Raw genomic sequence first — 5,882 nt, 5'->3', positions numbered from 1 at the left:
ATGCCTCCGTGTGCAGATAGGGCGTGCTCGTGGGCCTTTTTTAGGACCGAATCTATGAGCCCCTTGGGAATCCAAATTTTCCAACAGAGCTCATCCGCTACCCTTTCGCCTGTTGCGTGCTCGGTGCGACGATATATATGCATGCCTACCACCTTTACATCTGGCATCTGAGCCTGACTACTCGCTACTTTAGCCCTAAGGGAAACGTAATCCGTCGAACTAAAGTGCTCCGACTCCAAATCGATCCTTTCTTCTGGTTCGATCTCTGACAAATCTGGGGAAAAGACCCGAGACAAGGCGTCTGGAACGATGTTTCGAGACCCTTTTCGGTGGCTAATATTAAAGGAATACCCTGAAGCTTCAAAGCCCATCTGGCCAGTCTGCTACTCAGATCTGATTGGGACATCAGCCACTTCAAGGAGGGATGGTCGGTTATCACCGTAAATTGATGTCCCTCTACATAAGCGCGAAATTTCTTAATGCTCAGAATGGCAGCTAAGCATTCCTTTTCCGTCACCGAGTAAGCACGTTGGCACTTATTCAATTTTCGTGACATAAACGCAATTGGTACTTCATCGCCCTCGCCTTCATCGACGCAACTGTTTCACCGACTTCGGAGCAGGATATTCCTTAATGGCCTCTATTTTGTCCAAGTCCATGCCTATAATACCGTGACCCACTACATGCCCCAGATAGCGGACCTCAGGCACACAGAACTTGCTCTTCTGTATATTAATTGTAAGCCCCGCTGCAGACAGCTTCTCTGCTACTACTTTTAACACACTCAGATGCCTTTCAAAGGTGTCTGACACTATAAGCAGGTCATCCAAGTATATAAACACTTCGTTTCGAAGATTGGCTGGAATAATGCGGTCCATAAGTTTGGACATAGTAGACGGCGCATTGGTAAGCCCAAACGGCATAACTTTAAACTGGTAAAGCGGCCGTCCAGGCACTGTGAATGCTGTTTTATCCCTAGAACCTTCTTCTAGCGGTATTTGCCAGTAGGCATCTTTCAGGTCGAGGCTAGTTATGTATTCTGCCTTTGGTAACCGGCTTAAGATCCCATCTATGAGCGGCATGGGATACGCGTCCTTCCGCGTCCCCTCGTTCACCTTGCGGCTGTCTATACAAAGACGAACCTTCTCCGGCTTCCGGACGAGTACTACCGGACAAGACCACGCACTGTTGGATTCTTCGATGGCCCCTAGCGCTAACATGCGATCCAACTTCTCATACATTAATTTCTCGATAGCTGGGGACACTGCATAGTGTCGTTGTTTTGTGGGCTTTGCCTCCCCTACATCTATTACATGGGACAACAACGTGGTTTTTCCTAAACCATTATCCGCGAAAGACGGAAGACACTGAATGGTTCTATTCAGTTGTTCTCGTTGCACCTCCGATAAAGGACGTTGGTTTTCTGGATTCCACACCTCATCGCAATGGTTCACCGTGTCATTAGCACTTCCTTGTGGATACAAATCGGCTGGCAATAAGCCAAATTCGGTCCAAAAGTTAATGCCCAGATACAGAGGCTGCGTTAGGGTTGGAACGATGTATAGGGTAACAGACCTGGTAACACCTTTATAGCCCACTTCCGCTTTAAGCTTCCCCACCACTCTCTGAGACTGCCCACCCGCTGTCCGAACTGTGGATGTCATGGGCTTAAATTGAAATTGGCTTTCAAGCAGCTCGCTGGCCAAATCTCCACCAATGCAACTAATAGATGCCCCTGTATCCATTAATCCAACAAGCTTTCTGTCTAATAATGTGACCTCTGCATATGGCCTGAGATATTCTGATATTATTGACGATACCAGAGCTTTTTTCTCTAACTTTAGATTTCTGACAAATTCTTCCCGACGTACTTTAGCTCGTGCCTTCCGTTTAGACTCCCTATCCTCTTTTTCTTCCTGTGTTATTTTCTTATTAACTATGGTTAAATTATTGTTTACTATTGGGATTGGGAATTGCGTAGCAGCTTCTATCGCTACTCGGTGTTCGTCGCTTTGGACGCTGATGGTCTGCGTGCACTTTTCAAGGGTGCACGCACTTGGGTGTTTTTTGTTGCTTGGCATTTTTGGCACGACGGCTTGTAAGTGTCAGGCTGGCCACACCCATAGCAAAAAACTACTCGCTCTGCTACGCAATCCTGGTAGCGATGACCATTACCACGGCAGTTCCAACAGACTAAGTTAAACGCTGCTATCTCCCCATCACTTTCGTCTGACTCCTCTTGCCCTGGGCTGTCTACCGCGTGAACGAACCGTCTTGGTGCTGGTCGTGGTCTAGCCACCGGATCTTTACCAACAGTTTGCATGAACAGTTCCCGAGTCTTCACCAAGTGTCTTAACTGTGCAATGCTAAAGATCTTTTCATATAGCAGTTCATGCTGTATCTCCGGCAATAAATTGGATCGGAGTAACTCCATCAGGGAACCTTCTGACAAGGGCGTTGTCAGGGTATCTGCCAGTCGGACAATCGCTTCGTAGAACTCATCAAATGATTCGTTCTCCTTCTGCTTCCTTCGGTCTATTGCAGCTCGAATGTTGACGTCTGTCCTCGCATCCTTGAATCGTACTAACAATGAAGATTTAAGGTCGGCCCAAACGACCGTCCTAACACTCTTATGGTAGCGCCAATACCAGTCACTGGCACTTCCCTCAAAGAGATTGCTCACGTATCTCGAAAGCAACTCGAAATTCCCGTCCAATGTTTGGATCGTGAGCGCTTCTACCCGATAAATGAAATCGTCGACGGAAATTCCAGTCCGCCCAGAGAACCTAAGCTTCCAATTGACTAAAATTTGACTAACACGCTCTGGTCGAATATCCACACTCATGGGGGAATTCCTGCTGGCTGTTTCGAAACCCTGAAACCCGGGCAAAGGTGTCGGCCGACGTGCCGATCCTTCTCCAGCTTGGTTATCCCTCGAAGGAACATCCGCTGTATTTGCCAATTGGCCCATGAGAGAGCTGAGAATACCTTGAAAACCATTAGCGATCGCATTGCTTAGCATCTCGGTTTGTGTCAACGAGGCTTCAGCCATGGCTTCGGCTATCATTCGCTGAAGCTCGTTACTAGGCGGCGGAGCTACCACCACTGGCGGACCAGCTTCCCTAGTTTGCGGCTGATTGGCCGAAGCAGACATCGAAGCTCCCTGTGGAGCCCCCACATGGGCTTTACTCCTTGTATCAGGCATTTTTGGTACCAATAAGGTACCGACGGTATCCCCAGCAGTTTCGTCTAATAAATTCAACGTCGATGACTGAAAAGACGTTTTGCAGACAGGACAAACCTTCTTAGAACCCACTTGTGCGCCAAAACAGGCCCTATGGAAAGTGTGACCACAAGACGTGGTAAGGAGCTGAGCCAAATTTGCCAACATAACCTGGCAGATCAAGCAAACACTTTCTTGTAAGTCTTCGTCTGCTAAATTCTCGCAACTGCCAAATACGGGCATAATATAAAATATAAAATATAATAATAAAGTAATTAAATAGATAAATAAAATTTAAGAAAATAATAAAAAAAAAAAAAAAAAATACAGTATCAAACAAAAAAAACAATCTGCTAGGACCATGCTTAAGTCAAAGGGAATAATAGGGTATATCTATGTGTGTGTATGTGTATGATGTTTCCCATGTACTACATTTACTCAACTACATGCATAAAGAAATTAATAATAACCCACAACTCGTAGCTATAGGCGGTCCGGGTCTTTCGCGGTGGGTAATAGTTTTATACCACGTTTCCATCCAACGATACCAGATACCCAGCCCGATGAGTATGAGTCCATTCACAACTCCTTCCTGGCAAATTGAGGCCTTTCACCCACCGTTCCTGATCGGATAATCCAAACCGAAAAAAAAGGAGCATTCCTCCAGCATTGGCCAGAAGGAACAGGAAGGAAAGGAAGACAAACGAATAAAGAAAGAAAGAACGAAACGAATAGTAATAAGCTCGATGCATCGGGGTGGTACCGGTTTTATATGTACTCATCATTCCGGCCTGCATCCTAGGAGCCCGGTTGGTCACTTACAACGGTGGCAATAATTTAATAACCCACTGCGCTGATCCAGCATAAAGTGATAAAGCCAAAACAAACAAAACAGAATGACAACTAGAAAGACACATCTGTCCCGATACTGGTTGGGAATGTAAGGTCACATCTACATTCCACAATTTTCACAATCATTTGGGCCTTGCCGGTTTGTTGTCAGTTGCGACAACTCGGGCCCCAAGTTGGGCGCCAAATAATAAACTAACTGTAGCATATTGGATATTACCAAACCTTCACGGAAGGCTGAGCAGGTGATGGTTCGTCTCCCGTCCGGGCACGTGCTTGTTCCGGCTTCCGTCTCATCGGCAAGAAATGGGGGGTTTTTTTATTTCCCAGAACGGACGGGACACAGCTCTACTCCAACAATCATAATACTGACACAGTAGCGTTCATTAAAATTTCACGTGCAAGCGAAGTATCGACACAAATATGTACAAGAGCAAATACACCTAACTACACACATACGGACACATACACACATACAAGTCGTGCCACGGTGTTGTTGTGACCACTCATGCCCACCCTACCATGATCACCGCTCCCGGTTCATCCGGTGATCCCATAAAGAAGGCTCTTACATCCTCCTATCCAACCCCATTACCCTCCTTTGCCCAGCATGGTCCCCGCATATAGAACTCTAGCCCCGATTCATGTTAAATCCTATATTTCATATTGAGCAATAGCACACGCATCGCACTAGTAAACTAATAAATGATTAACTCTTAATAATACACTTTAGATTGAAATTTAACTTACAAATTGAAAGAAGGGAAGGGTACATATCTCCAGCTTTTATGTTAGGCAAATAGATAATAATAATAAATAAATATGCAAAAGGGAATGTAAAAACTGTGCGCCGCGATCGTTATGGCAGGTCAGTTATTCAAGTGCATTAGCGAAAGCAACCGCAAGTAGAAAGCATAAAAGAACGTCAGAGCGACCAGCCTCGCATCTTCCCTTTTGTGCCTTGTTCTTAAGAGGGCTGGTTCTTATGCGCGGCGTAAGCGCTTATGGTTGCCAGCAGGGCATAAGGGAGAGCGCACAGCCTCTCTTAAGCGACGAAGCCCCTGACTACGTGAGGTTTTTTTTTTTCGGTCATGCAATAAATAGTTGCTCATAACAAACAAACTCCAATATTTTATCTTTATGTTTTGGGATCACTTACGGCCTTCCTTTGATTTGTTTTAATAAATGCGTTGAAACAGCGATGAAAGCGCTTCCATGGACTGCGGCAACGTTCCTAAAACGAAAGCTGGAGAAATACTTTTACAAAAAAAAAAACTCACGCTCTCCTTTGCCGTTTAACCGTTGTTCACTTTCCCCCTGTCACACATTCCACTTGCTATTTCTTCCGAACAGAATTTAAAAACACAACCAAAAGAAATTTACTAAGCTAATTACACTAATGACACTATAGCATAAAAATAGGAATCAGCGGTTACACTGATGGATATAAAAAAAACGACAGTCGTTGCCGCCGGCTTCACATCTGGGCACTCCTCGGCACTTCGTATGGGGAAACGAAAATAGGTCGAGACCCAGATCTATATTTCGGGTAGAAATTGGCTGACCGTTTACATAGCTTTAATAATTTCCGCAGAATTGGACGGCCTCCAATATATCGCGGGTCCGTGACACATAAGTGGCTCGCGCCCGCAAAGCGACTGATGAGCCGATCTTTTACGCCTCCCGCTTTGTGCTGCTCGGCCTAGCGCTGGGAATTTTTGGTACGGAGCTATAGTTGGGCGAGGAGCATAAGTCCCTTGCCGCGGGCGGAGGCCCTAATATCGGGGAAATTGTTGTTGCGAGCTTTCGT

At 45.7% G+C, this 5,882-nt stretch overlaps 1 long non-coding RNA gene across 1 annotated transcript; it reads right to left on the bottom strand.

Annotated features, from left to right (window-relative positions):
• Positions 1–4,893: 4,893 nt before the first annotated feature.
• Positions 4,894–5,352, bottom strand: LOC117195220. The gene is made up of 2 exons (XR_004474988.1): positions 5,232–5,352; positions 4,894–5,137 (listed from the first exon to the last, which is right to left on the bottom strand). It is a non-coding gene; the product is annotated as an uncharacterized LOC117195220 (long non-coding RNA).
• Between the last annotated feature and the right edge of the window lie 530 nt (positions 5,353–5,882).

The sequence above is a fragment of the Drosophila miranda genome (assembly GCF_003369915.1).
Source record: "Drosophila miranda strain MSH22 chromosome Y unlocalized genomic scaffold, D.miranda_PacBio2.1 Contig_Y9_pilon, whole genome shotgun sequence".
Taxonomy (NCBI): Eukaryota; Metazoa; Arthropoda; class Insecta; order Diptera; family Drosophilidae; genus Drosophila; species Drosophila miranda.
This window is presented reverse-complemented; position numbering and strand designations above follow the sequence as displayed.